Below are 9,805 nucleotides of genomic sequence, written 5' to 3' on the forward strand. Positions count from 1 at the left end.
CACGTTGCAAGATGGTGCACTTACTTGGTGGAACAATTATGCTAAAGCAGAAGGAATAGATACGGCATATGATATCTCTTGGGAAGAACTGAAAAAGATGCTAATCGAGGAGTACTGTCCTCGAAACGAGATCAGAAAAATGGAATCTGAGTTACGTAATCTGAAGGTTATCGGCGCGAATCTCAATAACTATGAAAAGTGTTTCATGGAACTCGCCTTGTTGTGTCCCGAATTGGTGCCAAACGAGAAACGAAAGATAGAAATGTATATTGACGGTTTATCGATCAATATCAAAGGAAATGTTACATCGTCCAAACCAAATACGATGCAGGAAGCCATGACAATGGCACACCAACTCATGGACCAGATCACAGAGAGTTCGATTAAGGCACCAATTACCGAAGTCAAGACAACTGAAGGAAAGAGGAAATGGGAAGACTATAAGGGCAAAAGTACTCAACTGAAGAAACAAGAAACTTTTAAAGGTAAACAAGATGGGGCAACTGCTAGTCCAAACTATAAGGGACCCCATCCGTTCTGCAAAAGATGTTACACACATCATGCAGGTTATTGCCAATTGGTCTGTGATAAGTGCAACAAGAAAGGACATGTGGCGAAAGATTGTTATGCCACCGTTTCTGAAGTAAAGACAAAATCGACCGATGTCAAGAAATGTTATGGATGCGGGAAGTTTGGTCACTTTATAAATCAATGCCCTGATAAGGAGAAGAACAAATAACTCACACGTGGGAGGGCATTTAATGTTAGTGCCAGTAAAGCACGTGAGGATCCTAATCTTGTCACGGGTACGTTTACCGTTAATAATCAACTAGCTTCTATTATGTTTGATACGGGTGCTGATAGAAGTTATATGTGTAAAGACTTTAGTTCTAAACTAAAATGTGCATCATTGACTCTAGACGATAAATATACTATCGAATTAGCTAATGGTAAACTAATAAAAGCTGATAAAATTTGCCATGGTTGCGAAATAAATTTCGCTGGTGAAACCTTCAAAATCGATTTGATACTCATAGAATTAGGAAGTTTTGACGTAATCGTTGGCATGGACTGGATGTCCAAAACAAAAGCGGAAGTTGTTTGCGCTGAGAAAGCAATCCGCATCCCTCGTAAGGATGAAACGTCATTAATGATTTATGGGGAGAAGAGCAACTCAAAGCTGAACTTTATCAGCTGTATGAAGGCCCAGAAACTTATAAGAAAATGTTGTTATGCTATTCTGGCACACGTAAAGAAGATCGATACTGAAGAAAAAAGCATTGATGACATGCCGGTTGTAAGAGAATATCCCGGAGTATTTCCAGAAGAATTACCGGGGCTACCTCCACACAGATGTGTAGAATTCCAGATTGATCTCATACCAGGAGCTACACCTGTAGCCCGATCTCCATATAGACTTGCACCTTCAGAAATGCAAAAATTACAAGACCAGTTACAAAAATTATCGGACCGTGGATTTATTCGTCCCAGTTTTTCACCTTGGGGTGCTCCTATTCTCTTCGTCAAGAAGAAGGATGGATCTATGAGAATGTGCATAGATTACCGAGAATTAAACAAATTAACGATCAAGAATCGGTACCCATTACCGAGGATTGATGATTTGTTTGATCAATTGCAAGGATCAAGTGTTTATTCCAAGATTGATCTACGCTCCGGATATCATCAGCTGAGAGTGAAGGAAGAAGATGTTCCTAAAACCGCGTTCAGAACCCGTTACGGTCACTATGAGTTTCTAGTCATGCCTTTTGGATTAACTAATGCTCCAGCAGTATTCATGGATCTAATGAATCGCATCTGTAGACCGTATTTAGACAAATTTGTCATTGTTTTTATCGACGACATATTGATTTACTCGAAGAACAAGGAAGAACATGAGCAACACTTAAGACTGGTACTAGAGATACTCAAGAAAGAAGAATTGTACGCAAAATTTTCGAAGTGTGATTTCTGGTTACAAGAAGTACAATTTTTGGGTCATGTTGTCAGTAAACATGGAATTAAAGTTGACCCTGCCAAGATCGAAGCCATTAGTAAATGGGAAACACCGAAGACTCCAACACAAATCTGCTAATTCTTAGGTCTTGCTGGTTACTACCGAAGATTCATTCAAGATTTCTCTAGAATCGCCAAACCCTTAACTGCATTGACTCAAAAGGGAAAGAAGTATGATTGGTCCACGGAACAGGAATCCTCATTCCAGTTATTAAAGAAGATGTTAACGTCTACACCCATTTTGTCATTACCAGAAGGAAATGATGATTTCGTGATCTATTGTGACGCTTCGCGCCAAGGTTTAGGATGTGTATTAATGCAACGCACAAAAGTTATCGCATATGCCTCACGACAACTAAAAATTCATGAAAAGAACTATACGATGCACGATTTGGAACTTGGAGCAGTAGTTTTTGCACTCAAAATATGGAGACACTATCTATATGGCACCAAGTGTACAGTGTACACTGACCATAAGAGTCTTCAGCATATTTTTGATCAAAAACAACTCAATATGAGGCAACGTCGCTGGGTAGAGTTGTTAAACGATTACGATTGTGAAATCCGTTACCACTCCGGAAAGGCTAATGTTGTAGCTGATGCCCTAAGTCGAAAAGAAAGAGTAAAACCTCTTAGGGTCCGAGCTTTGAATATTACAATTCGTACTGATCTCACAAAGCAAATTCAAGCAGCACAGTTAGAGGCTTTAAAAGAAGAAAATGAAAAAGGCGAAATGAGCAGAGGGTTAGAAAAACAGCTTGAAGTAAAAGCCGATGGAACCCTGTATTTTGCTGATAGGATATGGGTACCAAAACGTGGTAATCTAAGGCAACTAGTACTGTATGAAGTACACAAAACGTGGTACTCAATTCACCCAGAAAATGGAAAAATGTACCACGATCTCAAGAAGTTTTATTGGTGGCCTAATATGAAGACAGAAATTGCTACTTATGTAAGAAAATGTTTGACGTGTGCAAAGGTCAAAGCTGAGCACCAAAAGCCGTCAGGATTACTGCAACAACCAAAAATTCCGCAGTGGAAATGGGAAAGAATAACCATGGATTTCATTACGAAATTGTCAAGGACTGCAAGTAGTCATGATACTATTTGGGTGATAGTTGATCGTCTAACTAAATCAGCTCACTTCCTACCAATAAAGGAGACAAACAGTATGGAGAAATTAGCACGCCTATATTTGAAGGAAGTAGTTTCCAGGCATGGTGTACCCATCTCCATCATATCTGATCGCGACACCCGATTCACATCACGTTTTTGGCAATCATTACAAAAAGCATTGGGAACTCGATTAGATATGAGCACCGCTTATCACCCACAGACAGATGGTCAAAGTGAAAGAACAATACAAACATTGGAAGACATGTTACGGGCATGCGTGATTGACTTTGGAACCAGTTGGGATCGACACTTACCGTTGGCAGAATTTTCATACAATAACAGCTATCATACGAGCATCAACGCAGCGCCATTTGAAGCACTTTACGGTAGAAAGTGCAGATCTCCTATATGTTGGAGTGAAGTAGGAGAAAGACAACTTACTGGACCAGAAATTATTCACGAAACCACCGAAAAGATCATTCAAATACAACAGCGATTGAAAACGGCCATGAGTCGCCAAAAGAGTTATGCTGATGTAAGAAGAAAACCGCTAGAATTTCAAGTGGGCGACAAAGTCATGTTGAAAGTGTCACCCTGGAAAGGCGTTGTACGATTCGGTAAACGAGGAAAGCTAAGTCCTAGGTACGTAGGACCCTTTGAAATCACCGAAAGAATTGGAATAGTTGCTTATCGATTAAAGCTACCGCAAGAACTTAGTAGTGTTCACAACACATTTCACGTGTCAAATTTGAAGAAATGTTTAGCTGAAGAGGATGTCGTAATTCCTCTTGACGAAATACGAATCAATGATAAACTCCATTTTATCGAAGAACCTGTTGAAATCATGGACTGTGAGGTCAAACAATTAAAACAAAGCAAAATACCGATAGTTAGGGTTCGTTGGAACGCTAGACGAGGACCCGAGTTTACTTGGGAACGTGAGGATCAAATGAAGCAAAAGTATCCACATTTGTTCACTGATATCGCTCATGAAATAGGTACTACTCAAAATTTCGGGACGAAATTTTTTTTAACGGGGAGGTTATGTGATGACCCGAAAATTTTTGACTAATTTAAACCAATTCTTTATATGATTTAATATTATGTAAATATACATATATATATATATATATATATATATATATATATATATATATATATATATATATATATATATATATATATATATATGTATGTATGTATATATATATGTACAAGTAAAAATGACTTTGCTACAGCAAAAATGACTTTGCTACAGTAAACACTATTTGCTACAGTGAAACACTATTTGCTACAGTACACACTAGTTGCTACAGTAAAACACTATTTGCTACAGTAAATACTATTTGCTACGGTAAAAAACTATTTGATGTCGACGAACTAGCAAACAAAAACGGAAAAGGCGGCCATGCGATCGCATGGCAAAAACACTGAAAACTCATGCGATCGCATGAGCTACAGTAAATCGAAAAGTACTATAAAAGGTCAGTTTTGCTCGACGAATTTTTCATAATCATTCTTCTGTAATTTATTTATAATTATATTATAATTATAATTTTAAATTTAAGTTTAATAATGGGTGTTTTAATTCGGGTTTCAAACCGCTTTAAGCTAAGGAAATATTGGATATTATTCGGGGTATTGTTCTTGAATCCAAGGCCAACCATACAGTCGTCTACCATCATTACGTCTACGCAATTTGCCTACAATATTGAATCGCAATATTGAACTGTGAGTTATAGTCTCCCTTTTTAAATACTTTAAATATTTTTGGGCTGAGAATACATGCAATTTATTTTAAACGCGGTAAGACACAAGTACATACTAAATTCTACACTGAGTTAAACCGAAAATCCCTTAGCTTTGGTAACTAGTAGCTGCCAGTACATAGGATATGTACTGGTGGGCGCGAATAATTGTATATGGATCCATAGGGCTTGACATCCCCGTCCGAGCTAGAGCGCTAGCCTTTTAACGGACGTATGTTATTTGAGTTTAAGACACGTTGGTTTGCGTGTATTAAAACGAATGGGGTAATTATCACTATAGCGTTAAGTTTAGTTACCAGGGTGCTCTGTTACGTAGAATCTATTGATAAACTTTTGATGAAATCTTGTGGTCTATCTTTATATATGTTTATGACTCGAGCAATTAAACCTATAACTCACCAACATTCGTGTTGATTTTTTAGCATGTTTTATTCTCAGGTCCTTAGAATGCTTCCGCTGTGATGTGCTTGTTGCCTGCATGGAGTCTCTCATGCTTTGTACAAAGTTTATTGCATTCAAAATAAAACTGCGTTGTGTAATAAATAATTGGACTGTGATGTCAACCTGTAAATTAAATACTTATGTATTTCGGGGTTTTGCTTATACCTAAGCACTCGCCCACATGTTTATAACTTTCTATATTTAGAAAGTCACTTATTTTAATGAATGCAATATTTTATCAAAACGTATCATATAGATGTCAAAACCTCACTGTTGAATCAATGATTAACGTGCCGCGTCAATAGCGATTTTGACGGGTCGTTGCAATATACAATAGAACCTCTATAATTTAATACTCAATAAATTTTTAAACTCGATAAAATTAATAATTTGTACGGTCCCAACTTGGGACTAGTACAAAAATGGACCTCAATCGATAAAATAATAAGATAATAATTTTTTTGAATTCTCAATGTAAATATATTGGTCCTAGCAAAACTATAAATTAATAATTTTCAAATCGAAAGTTTTATCAACCGAGTGCACCAAATCTTTAGTTTGCGTTGTTGATTGGTCATCATTGATTTTTTAACACCTTTTAGATTAGAAGCCATTATTGATGTGATTTTAAAAAATTATGATTAGACATTTTAGATCTATGTACATTGAACTTGACAAGTTCATTAATGTGTGAATGTATTCAATATAGGAATTTTGAAGATCTTTGTTTATGTTTTATTCAAATAGGTAAAGTGAACGGAATTATAATTTTGAAAGTCGATGCATTAATTTGAGAGTTGCTCACAAATATAAGCCAATTTTTTATATTAATAATTTTTTAATTTATTGATATAATAATATTCCGCTAAATTAATAAAATATCATGGCCCCAACATTATTAATTTATAAAGGTTATACTGTGTAATGCAAATGAGACAAACAATCCAAAACCAAGAAACAAAACCTAACAACGATGACTAATTTCACAACAAACCACAAAACAAACAAACTCAACAAACCTAGCTAACCTACAAACAACTTACCATTCTGAGACTTAATGATCAACTTGACAACTTTGTCGTCAACTTTCTTCATGTTTAAAGGCTTACCTGACCAATTTTTAAGCGAGTATGAAAGACCATGTGCCTAAGGACCAGGCCGGCCCGCCTATGGCTTCATGGGTCACGGTTCAGGGCAGCAAAGAAGTTAGGGGAAGTAAAACTGTGACTCAAAATATATAAATGTATATTCTTGTAAGTTTAGGCCCCAACTAGAGTTTTATAATTTGTTAGATTTATAAAATTAAGCCCAACATTTGTTAAGCCTGATTTAAAAACTTGTTTTGAGTATAGTCTAATATTATTATTTATATATCTAATAGACAAAACTCTGTAGCACTATTCATCAATAGTAACTAGTGGTATTTTCGTCATTTCACTTTCTTTCTTTTTTGTCTCCAACGATAAAAGAAGCAACTCTCATAAAAGAACCAACCCTTCAATGTTACCAAAAGATGTCGGAAAAAAAAAAATTTAACAAAAAAATCAACTAACCTTTTTTTCTTTCTTTTTTTCTTTTCTTCTGCAACGATAAATGAGGCAATTTCATAAAAGGAACAACCCTTCAATGTTACCAAAAGATGTCGAAAAACATTCTTTTTTTACAAAATAGATCAACTAACTTTAAAAAAAAAAAACGCTAAAAGAAGCAACTTTCACAAAAGGAACAACCTTTCAATGTTAGATGTCGAAATTTTTTTTTTTTACAAAATAGATCAAGATTTTTTTTTAACTCGCATTCAAAACGGAGCTCCCGGCGCAAAGCGAGAGCTCCACAATTAGTTAAATACAATAACACTTCCATGTATATTATACTAAAGTTTATAAAAAAACCGTTCAAAAATAAATAAATAAATAAATAATAATAATAAGTTAATGTGCTAATTTGATATTGTTTAAAAGTATGAGGATCCGGTAAAACTTCCCAACCAGGCTTATTTTAATGAGACACCTTCTCTCACGAAGAGATTTAAATTGGTGACCTCAACCCAGGCACCCACGTAATGTGGGGGTGAACTTTGGAATTAATTGCGTGTGCAAAGATTCGAACCCGCATCTCTCATGTAGGAAGAATGCGTCAATCCACTACACCAAAACCTGAATATGTGTTCCCGGGTACCGTCGATCGGGTTCGAGTTTCCCCCAAACGTGTGTGTTACGTGCAAATGATGAAGGTCGTTAAAATAAATGATCTGCTGATGCAAAAATTGCCGTTTAAAAAAAATCCATAGAATATATAAAAAGAAAAATTAGAAAGTGGGTATTTAAAAAAAAAAAATTGTAGTGGGATTACTTGCAAGATCATCAGTAGAAACATCGAAAAAGGTAACATAATTCAGTTTAGGGCTCACCATCGCCGCCATGCCATAAACCGAGTCTTCATCAAAAGTGACATCGCGAGAACGAATCACCTTTCTCGCCACGTTATCTCAACAACTAGAACCTGTTTCATTTGAACCATAACCAATGAAAGTATACTTCTTTGACTTAGTCTAAAGCTTGTCTCTATCCGCATCTTTGGTTTTCACATAAACATTACACCTAACGATTCTAAGGTGATCGTAAGTCACCTCCTTACCTCGCCATTCTTCCTCGAAAATTCTGAAAGCCAACGGTATTGAGAGTCCCCTATTAATTAAATAAGCCGTTGTGTTAACCGTATCCGCCCAAAACATCTTAGGCAAACCAACATGTAGTCTCATACTCTTAGCCCTTTCATTTAACGTACGATTCATACGTTCATCGACCCCATTGTGTTGTGGTGTCTTCAGTACCGTTTTCAACATTTAGATACCGAGTTTTGCATAACGGTCTTTAAACTCTTGACTACCATATTCTCTTTCATTATCCGATTTTAAGCACTTAACCTTTATGTTAGTCTCGTTCTCTACCATAGCCTTCCACTTCACAAAAGTATCAAGCACTTCGGATTTAGATTTAAGAAAATAAACTAAAACCTTTCGAGTGGAGTCGTCAGTGAAGGTGACATAATAGTGAGAACCTCTGTGTGATTCTACATTAGTTGGACCAAAAACATCTTATGAACTTGCTCTAATTTCTCCAATTCAAACGCATTCCCCGGTTTCCCAAAAGTCACCTTCTTTTGCTTTCAATAAACACATGGTTCACAAAACCCTAGCTCCACATTTTTCTAATCCAGAATTCTCCCACTCAAAACAAGCAACTTCATATCTTTCTCACTCATATCCCTGAGTCTTCGGTGCTATAGAGTAGACTCGACCCCAATATCAACCATAGCAACCACCTTGTCTTCATAAAACACTTCAACCATATAAAGAGTTCCTATTTTATGTCAACGAGCCACGACACGACTACCCTTAACTACCTTCCATTATCAGTTTTATAAAGTAACGTCATTACCTTCCTCATCCAATTGGCCGACCAAGATAAGCTTCCTCTTTAGTTTTGGAATGTACCTCACATCTTTCAAAGTCCATTTAGATCCAAGAGTAGTACCTAATATAACATCTCCAATGCTCTCAATATCAAGCCTTTTGTTGTTTGCCAATCTCACCTTACCACGATACGACCTAAAATTCTTCGTCACGCTCATAGTTGGACTAGTGTGAAAAGAACCTACCGAATCTAATATCGAAGACTGTACCGAATTCTCAACACTACACAAAAGTGCATCATCCGTATCTTCTGCAGTTAAGTTAACACTTTTAGCCGGATCATTCTTACAATTACGTTGATAATGCCCCTTTTTGATTGCAACCCCAACAAATAGCTTCATTTCGGTCTTTAAATGGATACCTTCTCTTAGACTTCCCCTTACCCTTCCTTTCTCCTAGATCAATTTTTCTACCACGGTTGTTGGTATTCAATAAAGAACCGATAAACGATTTCCCCAATTTTCTCCTACGAGTGTCTTCACCGAGAATGAAATCCCTAATTTCTTCATACGCAAGCTTAGAAGTTCTAGTAGAACTACCAACCGCGGTAACCATACCCGACCAACTTTTCGGTAATGATCAAAGCAAGATTAATGCTTTTAGTTCATCATCAAACACAATCTCTACTGATGCTAGCCTCAATATGATATTTTTGAAATCATTGATATGATCCATTGCAGTCATACATTTCTTCATCTTCGTATTGAACCACTGACGCATATGAAAAACCTTATTAGCGGCGTTATGATTTTCATACATGTTAGAGAGCCTTCAAACAAGTAAACGTCGGCTTTTCATTCACAACGTTATAAGCAACGTTCTTAGCAAGTAAAAGACGAGTAGCACCCAAAGCTTGGTGATCCAATAACGCCCAATCGACATCACTCATGCCTTCGGGTTTAGTCTCCAACAAGGGTTGGCGAAACTTTTTCTGATACAAGTAATCTTCAATTTTTGCATCTTCCGAAATCCGAACTCTTTTCCATCAAAC

The sequence above is a fragment of the Rutidosis leptorrhynchoides genome, chromosome 2, assembly GCF_046630445.1.
Source record: "Rutidosis leptorrhynchoides isolate AG116_Rl617_1_P2 chromosome 2, CSIRO_AGI_Rlap_v1, whole genome shotgun sequence".
NCBI classification, from domain to species: Eukaryota; Viridiplantae; Streptophyta; class Magnoliopsida; order Asterales; family Asteraceae; genus Rutidosis; species Rutidosis leptorrhynchoides.